Here is a 14254-nt window from a genome sequence, read left to right as displayed (position 1 = left end):
GAATTTATTTCCTGAAAGTTAGTGGTTGCTTCATTTATCACTGCTTGGTTTTCTGTGCCCATTCGAAGTTTTTTCAAATGCTGCAGCTGTTTTGGTGTGTACCTATCAATAATTATTTCACTCAAATGCTAGCCAACCATTTAATTTAGTTATATTATTTTTCTCTTTGAGGATGAAACTGTCCATTCAGCTCTAATGAAAACTGGTAGCTTCCTTGCCCTGATGTTTAGCTGTTTATACTGAAACTTCCCCTTCACTTCTCTCCTATATTGGATCCCCTGATTTCTTGAAGCCGTGTCTTTCTATTTTTTGTTTTACCCTATCAGTTGCTAAAACATATTCTGCAATAACTTCCTGAGAAAAGATAGATAAAAAATTAGTTTTTGGACTTCTCATGTATCTTGATTGATTGACTGGTTGGTTGATTGACTGACTGACTGATTGATTGATTGATGGTAAGCCTAAGTTGAAGTCACGTCCCCTTAGAATTTTGAAGGTATTTGTTTACTATCTTCTAGAATCCTATATTTTAGCCACTTGAATTGCTATCCTTTGATTGTGACCTGTTTTTTTCCTCTCTTTAAAACTTGATTGGGCCTTTTTGCATTTTTTGATCTGGGTAATTGGTGGGCCCTTTCAGTCTAGAAATTTTCAGCCTTCAGTAAAGGGAAATTTTCCTATATTCCTTATTTGGTAATTTCTTTCTTTGTGTTTTCTCGGTTCCATCTTTCTGGATCACTTCCTTCATTAGATGTTTGATCTCCAATTTTCTCATCTTTTTTCCTTTGATTTTTAACCTCTAGTTCTATTTTCTGAGCAATATCTCCTTCTTTGATCTCCAATTTTCTCATCTTTTTTCCCTTGATTTTTAACCTCTAGTTCTATTTTCTAGGCAATATCTTCCACTTTATCTATTATTTATATTTTAATAAAATTAACCAGTTCATTTGTATTAGTCAGGATACTTAGGTATAATAATGAGAAGCAAACTCTGGCCTATAAAGCAAAAAGAGAATGTACTTAAAACATGTTGGGTAGCTTATAGAATATTTGAAACACGAAAGAACAGACTTAGAGGTTACAACAGACAAGAAACCAAAGCACCCTCAATATTTCTCAGAACTTAATCCATAAAGCATTACTGTCACCATCACTGGGCATAGCTTGCACTGCAATGCCACCAACACTGGGTGCTGTGTGGTGTCCCTAAAATTTCCACCAATCTACCATTGGAGCCTGGAAGTACCTGCAGTCACAACTTCCAGACTCACTACAATGGATCTGTGTGGTACTTGAGTCTTCCTGTCACTAAATGCTAATTCAAAGTCTGGAGAAACTGACCATGCCCTAGTTACAAGCAAATGTTTGATGTTTTCAGTTTCAGTATTGGAGATTGGCTCTGCTTCAAAAGGTATGGAATCCCCCAAATGTATGATACGAGGTCAGAGGCTGGGCAATCACAAAGAACAGAAATGTCCACTGGGGTCCATGCTTAATCCATCCTCCACCAATGTTTATCCTTCTACAGTTCTAAAAAAAAATGCTGCTACATAGTATAATGCAATGAAAAATACCTTCTCCAACTAAAAAACATGCTTATCCTTTGTGCTAATATTTAAAAAGCAGTCAACTCAAAATCTCATTGTTATTTATTGTTGTCATTCCAAGACCAGGATCTCTGAGTAATGTCCATGCTCCTCTGGTTCTGTACTGATAACCTTCCATTCAATATCCCATAATCTTGGATTAATTTGTGAATTTAACCATAATGAACAAACATAAGGTAGTGGGAGATTGGGGGAAAAAGGAAAGAAAAGAAGGCAGTTCAGATGTCTAGGATATATGTTACTTTCAGTGGCAAAAAACGCAATTACTTTTGCACCAACCTATAATACAAGAAAATATTGGGAGATGCTGCTATCCTTATTTCTCCAAATTCCCACAAAACTTGTGGTGAGCTGATGAATGATTCTTCAAAGATATGTCCACTTCCTACTTTTCAGAACTTGTATATATTACTTGATTCACCACCCAATTCAAATATTATATATTTGAATCAAGAGTTTTTGTAGTGAGGGATCCAAGATGGCCGATTAGAAGCAGCTCAGGATTGCAGCTCCCAGTGAAAGTGCAGAGTGAGTGGACACCGCATTTCCACATGGATTTTTATTGCCCACAGACCAGGAGATTCCCAGGTGGAGAAGCCCCATGGGTCATCAGTGTGGCTGTTTTGGCTGGCGCGGCTGTTTTGCCAGCACCCCAGCACGGCAGTTCTCCGTACAAAATACATGGGTCCAGGTGCCATTTTAGCTGGAAACTTGAGCTCTGGGAAGGCAGAGTCACCCATTCATCTGATTTAAAAGGGGACTGAAACAGGGAGTCAGGCCAGGAGATTTCCAGGCAAAAAAGTGCCACAAATCTCAGCACTGCTGTTTCAGCCGGCACAGTGGGTTGCCACACAGGAAATCACACAGATCCCAGTGCCTTTTCAACAAGCGACTGGAACACCTGGGAGACAGTTGACCGTTCAACTAAAAAAAAAAAAAAAAAGCCTCTGAGGCAGGGAGCCAGGTGATCAGGCTTGGCTGGTCCCACCACCACAAAAAAACAGCAATCAGAAATGCTCTGGATTGAGAGTTTCATAGCAAGCACAGCTGAACCTAGGACGGTCTAGCTCTGTGGGTGAGGGGCATCTGCCATTACTGAGGCAGTCCACCACTATGGAGGTAGTTGGCGATTGCTGAGGCAGCCCGCCATTGCCAAGGCAGCCCACCATTACGGAGATAGTCTGCCATTATAGAGGTGGGCCACAATTGCTGAGGCAGTTATAACTACACCCGTATAAACAGGACTGGAGGGAAGTTCATATAGCAGCTGGGTGGAGCCCACAGCAGCTCAGGAAAGCCTCTGCAGGCAGACAGTGACTAGGTTGCCTTTTTGTTGGGCAGGGCAGCCCTGAAAAAAGGCAGCAGCAAAACAGAAACTCATAAATAAATCCCTAACTCCCCGGGACAGTCCATCTGGAAAAAAAAAGAGTGGGGGGGGTTTATGAGTTTTGCTGCAGCAGACTTAAACATACCTGCCCAGCAGCTCTGAATGAGCAACGGAGCTCACAGCTCAGCACTTGAGCTCCTATAAAGGACAGACTGTCTCCTCAAGCAGCTCCCTGACCCCTGTATATCCAAAGAGTCACCTCATAAAGGAGAGTTCAGACTGACATATGGCGGGTAACCTTTTGGGACAAAGATAGCAGAAGAAGAAACTGGCAGCAACCCTTACTGGTCTGCAGCTGCTGCAGGTGATCCCCAGGCAAGCAGGGTCTGGAGTGGATCTCAGCAGTCCTACAGCAGAGGGGCCAGACTTTTAGAAGGAAAACTAAGAAACAGGAATAAATAACTTCATGATTAACAAATGGGATGTCCACTCAGAGACCCAATCTGAAAGTCAACAACTACAAGGACGACAGGTGGATAAATCCACAAAGATGGGAAGGAAACAGTGCAAAAACGATGAAAACACCCAAACCAGAATGCCTCTCCTCCTACAAGGGATCACAACTCTTCACCAGCAAGGGAACAAGGCTGGATGGAGAAAGAGTGTGATGAATTGACAGAAACAGGCTTCAGAAGGTGGGTAATAAGAAATTTCTGTGAGCTAAAAGAATATGTTCTAACCCAATGCAAAGAAACTAAGAACTTGAAAAAAGATTTGACAAAACGCTAATGAGAATAAACAACTTAGAGAGGAATATAAGTGAATAGATGGAGCTGAAAAACACAACATGAAAACTTTGCACGCATACACAAGTTTCAACAACCAAATTGACCAAACAGAAGAAAGGATATCAGAGGTCAAAGATCAACTCAATGAAATAAAATGAGAAGGCAAGAACAGAGAAAAAAGGAATGAACAAAGTCTCCAAGAAATATGGGACTATGTGAAAAGACCTAATCTATGTTTGATAGGTATACCTGAATGTGACAGAGAGAATGAATCCAAGCTGGAAAATACTCTTCAGGATATTATCCAGGAAAACTTCCTCAACCTAGCAAGGCAGGCCAATATTCAAGTCCAGGAAACACAGAGAACACCACAAAGATATTCCTCAAGAAGAGCAACCCCAAAGCACATAATCATCAGATTCACCAGGGTTGAAATGAAGGAGAAAATGCAAAGGGCAGCCAGAGAGAAAGGCTGGGTTACCCACAAAGGGAAGTCCATCAGACTCACAGCAGATCTCTCAGCAGAGACCCTACAGGCCAGAAGAGAGTGGGGGCCAACATTCAACATCCTTAAAGAAAAGAATTTTCAACCCAGAATTTCATATCGAGCCAAACTAAGCTTCATATGTGAAGGAAAAATAAAATCCTTTGCAAATAAGCAAGTACTCAAGAGATTTCATCACCACCAGGCCTGCTTTACAATAGCTCCTGAAAGAAGCACTAAACATAGAAAGGAACAACCAGTACCAGCCACTCCAAAAACATACCAAATGGTAAAGAGCATCAACACAATGAAGAAACTGCATCAACTAATCGGCAAAACAGCCAGCTAGCATCAAAATGGCAGGATCAAATTCACACATAATAATATTAACCCTAAATATAAATGGGCTAAACGCCCCAATCAAAAGACACAGACTGGCAAATTGGATAAAAAGCCAAAACCCATCAGTGTGCTGTATCCAGGAAACCCATCTCACATGCAAGGATACACAAAGGTTCAAAATAAAGGGATGGAGGAAGATTTACCAAGAAAATGGAAAGAAAAAAAAAAAGCAGGAATTGCAATTCTCGTCTCTGATAAAATAGATTTTAAACCAACAAAGATCAAAACAGACAAAGAAGGACATTACATAATGGTAAAAGGATCAATGCAACAAGAAGAGCTAATGATCCTAAATATAAATGCACCCAATACAGGAGCACCCAGATACATAAGGCAAGTTCTTAATGATCTACAAAGAGACTTAGACTCCCACACAGTAATAATGGGAAACTTTAACACCCCATTGTCAATATTAGACAGATCAACCAGACAGAAAAATAACAAGGATATCCAAGACTTGAACTCAGACCTGGAAAAAGCAAACCTAATAGACATTTACAGAACTCTCCACCCCAAATCCACAGAATATACATTCTTCTCAGCACCACATCGCACCTACTCTAAAATTGACCACATAATTGGAAGTAAATCACTCCTCAACAAATGCAAAAGAACAGAATCATAACAAACAGTATCCCAGACCACAGTGCAATCAAGTTAGAACTCGGAATTCAGAAACTAACTCAGAACCGCACAGCTTCATGGAAACTGAACAGCTGGCTCTTGAATGTTGACTGGATAAACAATGAAATGAAGGCAGAAATAAAAATGTTCTTTGAAACCAACGAGAATGAAGACACAATGTACCAGAATCTCTGGGACATATTTAAAGCAGTGTCTAGAGGAAAATATATAGCAATAAATGCACACATGAGAAGCAAAGAGAGATCTAAAATCGACACCCTGTCATCAAAATTGAAAGAGCTAGAGGAGCAAGATAAAAAAAAAAACTCAAAACCTAAAAGAAGAAAAGAAATAACTAAGATCAGAGCAGAACTGAAGGAGATAGAGTCACAAAAAATACTTCAAAAAATCAATACATCCAGGAGCTGGTTTTTCAAAAAGATCAACAAAATAGACCACTAGCCAGATGAATAAAAAGAAAAGAGAGAATAATCAAATAGATGCAATAAAAAACAATAAAGGGGGTATCACCACAGATTCCACAGAAATACAAACCATCATCAGAGATTATTACAAACAACTCTATGCACATAAACTAGTAAACCTGGAAGAAATGGATAAATTCCTGGACACTTGCATCCTCCCAAGCCTAAGCCAGGAAGAAGTTGAAACCCTGAATAGACCAATAACAAGGCTGAAGTTGAGGCAGCACTTAAGAGCCTACCACCCAAAAGAAGCCCAGTTCCCGATGGGTTCACAGCTGAATTCTACCAGACATACAAAGAGGAGCTTGTACCATTCCTTATGAAACTATTCCAAACAATCCAAAAAGAGGGAATCCTTCCCAAATCATTTTATGAGACCAACATTATCCTGATACCAAAACCCGGCAGAGACTCAGCAAAAAAAGAAAACTTGAGGCCAATATCCATGATGAACATAGATGCAAAAATCTTCAATAAAATACTGGCAAACTGATTGCAACAGCACATCAAAAAGCTTATCCACCATGACCAAGTAGTATTCATCCCAGGGATGCAAGCCTGGTTCAAGATACACAAGTATATAAACATAATTCGCCACATAAACAGAACCAAAGATAAAAACCACATGAGTATCTCAAGTGATGTAGAGAAGGCTTTTGACAAAATTCAACAGCCCTTTATGCTAAAAACCCTCAATAAACTAGGTATTGACAGAACGTATCTCAAAATAATAAAAGCTATTTACGACACAACAACAGCCAATGTCATACTGAATGGGCAAAAACTGGAGGCATTCCCTTTTAAATCAGGCATTAGACAAGGATGCCCTCTCCCACCACTCCTATTCAATATAGTACTGGAATTTCTAGCTAGAGCAATCAGGCAAGAAAAAGAAATAAAGGGTATTCAAATAGGAAAGGAGGAAGTCAAATTGTCTCTGTTTGCAGACAACATGATTGTAAGTCTAGAAGACCCCATCATTTCAGCCCAAAATCTCCTGAAACTGATCAGCAACTTCAGCAAAGTCTCAGGCTACAAAATCAATGTGCAAAAATCACAAGTATTCCTATACACCAATAACAGACTTAAAGAGAGCCGAATTAAGAACGGATTGCCATTCACATTTGCTACCAAGAGAATAAAATATCTAAGAATACAACTAACGAGGAATGTAAAGGACCTCTTCAAGGAGAACTACAAACCACTGCTCAACGAAATGAGAGGACACAAACAGATGGAGAAACATTCCATGTTCATGGTTAGGAAGAATCAATCTCATGAAAATCGCCATACTGCCCAAAGTAATTTACAGATTCAATGCTATCCCGATCAGGCTACCAATGACCTTCTTCACAGAACTGGAAAACACCACCTTAAACTTCACATTGAACCAAAAGAGAGCCCGCATAGCCAAGTCAATTCTAAGCAAAAAGAACAAAGTGGGAGGCATCACACTACTGGACTTCAAACTATACTACAAGTCTACAGTAATCAAAACAGAATGGTACTGGTACCAAAACAGAGATATAGACCAATGGAACAGAACAGAGGCCTTGGAGGCAACACAACACATCTACAACCATCTGATCTTTGACAAACCTGACAAAAACAAGCAATGGGGAAAGGATTCCCTGTTTAATAAATGGTTGGGAAAACTGGCTACCCATGTGCAGAAAGCAGAAACTGGACCCCTTCCTGACACCTTACACGGAAATTAACTCCAGATGGATTAAAGACTTAAACATAAGACCTAATACCATAAAAACCCTAGAAGAAAATCTAGGCAAAACCATTCAGGACATATGTGTAGACAAGGACTTCATGACCAAAACACCAAAAGCATTGGCAACAAAAGCCAAAATAGACAAATGGGACCTAATCAAACTCCACAGCTTCTGCACAGCAAAAGAAACAGTCATTACAGTGAATAGGCAACCAACAGAATGGGAAAAAGTTTTTGCATTCTACCCATCTGACAAAGGGCTGATATCCAGAATCTACAAAGAACTAAAACAGATTTACAAGAAAAAAACAAACAAGCCCATTCACAAGTGGGCAAAGGATATGAACGGACACTTTACAAAAGAAGACATACATCAGGCCAACAAACATATGAAAAATGCACATCACCTCTGGTCATTAGAGAAATGCAAATCGAAACTACTTTGAGATACCATCTCACACCAGTTAGAATGGCGATCAATAAAAAATCTGGAGACAACAAATGCTAGAGCGGATGTGGAGAAACAGGAACACTTTTACACTGTTGATGGGAATGTAAATTAGTTCAACCATTACGGAAGACAGTGTGGCGATGTCTCAAGGACCTAGAAATAGAAATTCCATTTGACCCAGCAATCCCATTACCGGGTATATATCCAATGGATTATAAATTCTTCTACTATAAGGACACATGCACACAAATGCTCATTGCAGCACCGTTTACAATAGCAAAGACCTGGAACCAACCCAAATGCCCAACAATGATAGACTGGACAGGGAAAATGTGGCCCATATACATCATGGAATATTATGCAGCCATCAAAAACAATGAGTTCGTGTCCTTTGTAGGGATACGGATGAACCTGGAAACCATCATTCTCAGCAAACTGACACAAGAACAGAAAATCAAACACTACATATTCTCACTCATAGGCGGCTGTTGAATAATGAAAACACATGGACACAGGGAGGGGAGCATCACACACTGGGGCCTGTTGGGGGAAATAGGGGAGGGACAGCAGGGGGTAGGGAGTTGGGGAGAGATAGCATGGGAAGAAATGCCAGATATAGGTGATGGGGAGGAAGGCAGCAAATCACACTGCCATGTGTGTACCTATGCAACAATCTTGCATGTTCTTCACATGTACCCCAAAACCTAAAATGCTATTTTTAAAAAAAGAGTTTTTGTAGGCCAGGCAGGGTGGCTCATGCCTGTTATCCCAGCACTTTGGGAGGCCATGGCAGGCAGATCACGCGGTCAAGGGATCAAGAGCATCCTGGCCAACATGGTGAAACCCATCTCTACTAAAAATACAATTATTAGCTGGCGTGGTGGCACACGCCTGTAGTCCCAGCTACTCGGGAGGCTAAGGCAGGAGAACTGCTTGAACCCAGGAGGCGGAAGTTGCAGTGAGCCGAGGTCGTGCCACTGCATTCCAGCCTGGTGCCCGGCGACAGAATGAGACTCTGTCTAAAAAAAAAAAAAAAAAAAAAAAGAGTTTTTGCAGATGCAATTGAATTAAGATCTTGAGATGAAGAGATAACCCTGGATTACAAACATGGGCATAAAATACAATCATAGGGGTCCACATAAGAGAGAGGCAGAGAAATGTTTGACACATACAGAAGGGGAAAAGTCAATGTGTGCACGGAGGCAGAGATTGCAATGATGTGGCCTCAAGCCAAGGAATGCCAGCAGCCAGCAGAAGGTACAAGAGGCAATAAATGAATTTTCCTCTAGAGCCTCTAAAGGGAGCATGTTCCTGCTGACACCTTGATTTTAGTTCAGTGAAACCGATGTCAGATTTATGGTCTTCAGAATTGTAAGAGAATAAACTTTAGTTATTTTAATCAACCAGTTTTGTGAGAAGTTGTTACAGCAGCCACTGGAAAGGAATATGAAGGTACAGTAGAATTTAGGATTTTCCTTCTCTACTATTGGGCTCAGAAGTCTGTGTTTCTCAAATGCTTCTCAGGAGGCTCTAGACATCATTCAGTTTTTAAAATTATTTCTTTGGTAGCAGCTGCATCTGCTAAATGGGTCGCTTCTAAGGCCGAGTATGGTGGCTCACGCTTGTAACCCCAGAACTTTGGGAGGCTGAAGAAGGTGGATCACCTGAGGTCGTGAGACTGAGAACAGACTGACCAACACGGAGAAACCCCATCTCAACTAAAATATAAAAATATTAGCTGGGCATGGAGGCACATGCCTGTAATCCTAGCTACTTAGGAGACTGAGGCAGGAGAATCGCCTGAACCCAGGAAGCAGAGATTATGGTGAGCTGAGACCATGCCATTGCACTCCAGCCTCTGGACAACAAGAGCAAAACTCCATCTCAAAGAAAAAAAGGTAGCTTCTTACCATCCCTGCTATTTCTTTCTATGGGGAGGAGTTCCTATACCCTATACCTTTAATACTTCTGATCTGCCCACTTTCTCACTAATTGGTGAATCTGGAAGCAGAAGTTCCTTTCTGAGTAGTCGGCTTTTAACTGCTACAACCTGAACAAAAGATTTAAGTCTTAGCTGCACAGCATTGTAACTTTTGAGGATGATTACAGTTTAAGGAGGCTAATTCCAGAGGCAGAACCTGACCCATGAGTGGTTTCAGGAAAATGTCCGTTGAAAGCCACTAAGCCTCAGCAAAAATACTAGAGCCCTCAGGTCTCAGCAAAATCTGCAGAAAGAATATTTGGTGGAGGCAAGAGGACTGCAGCTGGAAGTTGTTCACGCAGAAACTGGGAAGCAAACCGATTGCTCTGTCCTCAGCAAACTTATAGGCCCATGGTAGGCACAGGGAGCTTCTTAGCACTGGCAAAAGCAGTTCAAACTTTAACTACACGTAACATACCTGTGTGGACAGCAGGACCTCTGCAGATACCTTGGAAAATGCTGGGAAGCCTGAGTCAATAGGAACATCTGAGGCAAGGATCCAGTTATAGGGAAATACAAGTCTTTATTCCTATAAGTGTCTGAGACATTAGTTATAGCACAACATTTGTTTTTTTTTTTTAAGTTGAAAGGAAGGTAAACTCATGTGCACTACAGAGCAATAGGGAGATTCATATATATCCACACTAACTTTATATTATTTATCATCATTTATATCACACTAGCTTCATATATCCATACTAGCTTTATATTATTTGTGTCCAGCCAACATAAGATGCTCTATGTTGGCTGTCTCAACTTCCATTCTACATTCCCAAGGGGAAAACTGCAACAAGGTCTAAGCTTGAACTAGTAAGTCTTGTACATGAACTCGAGAATCATCCTCATTCAGTGGTACCTCAGTTGGTTAATTTCTTATGAGGAAGAAACTTTCTCCAAAAGGCAGTTTTCTTTAACCTAAACCACTTCATAGCTAGAGGGAGTGGAATCACTACTTGGCAGAGAACTAAGAGCACTTTCTCATAAGACAGACTCTATCCATGAACACCAGATTGAGCCTACACTTATATTAACACTGGGTATTGGCAGGGAAGGGGCAGAAACATAATGGGGAAATGGAATGCAGCGATTTTTGTATATAGCAGATGACAAAGAAAGGCTTCTTATAAGTCCCAGAGATTGGAACCACTCCCATTGCAAATTTCTAAACTTTTTAAAAAGACAGCAATATTTCAAATGATATTCTATTGGAAACGAGAATGGATGTACAGGTGGTTATTCCTCCAAGATATGGTAGATACAAAAGGTCATAATAGTTTGTCTTGGAGATTTCTCCCTATTCAGCTTTGGCTCACAGCATACATTGTTAGGAGGATTCTGGAAGCTTGACATTGACCTTCTTGTATCTTAGAGACATTAAAACAAAGAAGGCTTCCTTCTTTCTACTTTTCACTCATGAACCTTAGAGTATTTGGTAACATGAAATACTGAGTTCTAGGAAATAAGGGTCCCTGGCATAACTGCTATAGAGCCTGAGAATTGATTTTTTTTTAATTTGGTTAATATGGCCAGTACTGACAAATGTGTGCAGCATGCTAAAATGAAACACCAAAGTTGTTGCTTCAGAACAATTCTGGAGTCCCTGAAGGACCCATAGTCCTGCCAGCAAGAGGAATCCCAAGCTACAGCTGCTACAGGGGCCTACCCCACGCTCTTCCTGAGACTGAGCAGAAAAAGAAACTAAGGAGGGCACTTTCATTTCTTTAGATTTTGACTCACAAGAGTAGAAGCATTTAAATTACTGAGGGAGTTCAATTCCCGGAGAGTTTTATGTCTTTTAACTTTAGCTTGCAAGGGGATTTAATCCTCAGACCTTACTTTCTCTCTGGGAATTTGATGATGGGAGGAGGCTTATACCCAAATGTGGAACATTTCTATCTTGCCAGGCCTTTTATTACTACAGGGTCACCATCCACTTCATTTTGGAGCATTTTATCATATCACTGGATCTCACTGTAGAACTTCTGACAACAGTGACTAATAGAAGAGCAAAGCAGTAAGAAGAGTCTTCTCCATGGTGAAGAGTGTTTTTAATCATTAACATTGTTCAGAATTGTTGGTGCATGGTAATAATAAGACACACTATTGCCTAAACCAATGGTGGAATATCCACTGGAGGGTTTCTCCTCTTGGGAAACCATTTTCAGATAAGCCACAATTGGGAGTACAGTGGGTAATTTAGGATGGGAAATAGAATAAGGAATGGATTTTCTTAGCTTTGGATGTAGAAAGTACTTAAAATTAGTTTAATTAATGTACATTTCTGACTTATTTCAGAACCTTGTAGAGGTGAAAATTCACATTGTCTCTCAATAGTCCCAGGATCAAAGCCATAGGATTGGAGGTTTTGATTGAAGCAAGGGCCTTGTGAAAGCCTGCTTATTTCCTCCCATGAGGGGGATAGATAAGTAATAGACATCCAAATAGAAAGACAGGAAGTCAGACTGTCTTTCTTTGCTAATTATATGATTCTTTACCTAGAGAATTCCCTAATCTCTACCCAAGTCTCCTAGATCAGATAAATAACTTAGGCAAAGTTTCAGGATACAAGACCAATATACAAAAATCAGTAGCATTTTTATACACTAATAACATCCAAGCTGAGAGCCAAATCAAGAATAATCTCGGAAGCATCGCGGCTAAGGGATACTTCAGGTGAGGTGTGCGTGTGGAGGAGCTGAGGGGGAAGCCTGTCAAAGAGATTGGTAACTGGTCCAGCCATTGCGGTGTGTTTCAGGTGTGTGTTTCAGGTGTGAGCAGGAGAGGCATTTGTCCATTGCAGGTGTCCAGGCCAGAGGCCGCCCTTGACCAGTGAGTCAGGAAGCAGCTAGATATGGTGTCCTCCAGAAAAAAGTATTCCAGGAAATCTGGGAAGCCATCCATGGAAGATCAGTTTACCAGAGCCTATGACTTTGAGACTGAAGATAAGAAAGATCTGAGTGGTTCAGACGAAGATGTTATTGAAGGGAAGACTACAGTCATTGAGGAACGTAGGAAGAAAAGATCTTCTGCAGGAGTAGTCGAGGATATGGGGGGTGAAGTACAGAATATGCTGGAAGGAGTTGGAGTTGACATTAACAAGGCTCTTCTTGCCAAGAGAAAGAGACTAGAAATGTATACCAAGGCTTCCCTCAAAACTAGCAACCAGAAAATCGAACATGTTTGGAAAACACAACAAGATCAAAGGCAGAAACCTAACCAAGAATATTCTCAGCAGTTTCTGACTTTGTTTCAGCAGTGGGATTTAGATATGCAGAAAGCTGAGGAACAAGAAGAAAAAATACTTAATATGTTTTGACAGCAACAAAAGATTCTTCAACAATCTAGAATTGTTCAGAGACAGAGACTGAAAACAATCAGTTATATGAACAGTTCATAAAGAGTATGGAAGAGCTGGAGAAGAATCATGATAATCTACTTACTGGTGCACAAAATGAATTTTAAAAAGGAATGGCTATGTTGCAGAAAAAAATTATGATGGAAACTCAGCAGCAAGAGATAGCAAGTGTTCGGAAGTCTCTTCAATCCATGTTATTCTGATGACACTTTGAAGAAAGAACTTGAACCTAAGTAATATGATAAAATTATATTAGCTAAGAAGCATATTGTAAGTCTTTAGTAGCTTAATTATAACATCTTTAATAATAAATCTGTTTCATTGTAAAAAAGAAAGAATAATCTCATTCACAACAGCCACAAAAAGAATAAAATACCTAGGAATACAGTTAACCAGGGAGGTAAAAGATCTCTACAATGAGAATTTTAAAACACTGCTGAAAGAAAGCAGAAATGACACAAACCAATGGAAAAATATTCCGTGCTCATGGATAAGAAGAATCAATATCGTTAAAATGGTCATACTACCCAAAGCAATTTACAGATTCAATGCTATTTCTATTAAACTACCAAAGACATTCTTCTTCACAGAATTAGAGAAAGAAACTATTCTAAAAATAATTGTGAACCAAAAAAGATCCCAAACGGCCAGAGAAATCTTAAGCTAAAAGTACAAAGCTGGAGACATCACACTATATGACTTAAAACTATGCTACAACGCTACAATAACTAAAACAGTGTGGTACTTGTAAAATAAATAAATAAATAAATAAATAAATAAATAAATAAAAGACAACTAGACCCATGGAACAGGTTAGAGAAACTAGAAATAAAGCTGCACATCTATAATCATCTGATCTTTGACAAAGCCAAGAATAACAAGCAATGGAGAAAGGACTCCCTATTCAATAAATGGTGCTGGGATAAGTGGCTAGCCATATGCAGAAGATTGAAACTGGACCCCTTCCTTTCACTATAAACAAAAATCAACTCAAGATGCATCAAAGGCATAAATATAAAACCTAAAA

General features: G+C 39.9%; 1 pseudogene; it reads left to right on the top strand.

Annotated features, from left to right (window-relative positions):
• Positions 1-12723: 12723 nt before the first annotated feature.
• On the top strand, positions 12724-13578 carry LOC101052850 (synaptonemal complex protein 3-like; annotated as a pseudogene).
• Positions 13579-14254: the final 676 nt, after the last annotated feature.

The sequence above is a fragment of the Saimiri boliviensis genome, chromosome 6, assembly GCF_048565385.1.
Source record: "Saimiri boliviensis isolate mSaiBol1 chromosome 6, mSaiBol1.pri, whole genome shotgun sequence".
Taxonomy (NCBI): Eukaryota; Metazoa; Chordata; class Mammalia; order Primates; family Cebidae; genus Saimiri; species Saimiri boliviensis.
The sequence above is the reverse complement of the archived record's forward strand: the minus strand, read 5'-3'. Positions and strand labels throughout refer to the sequence as shown.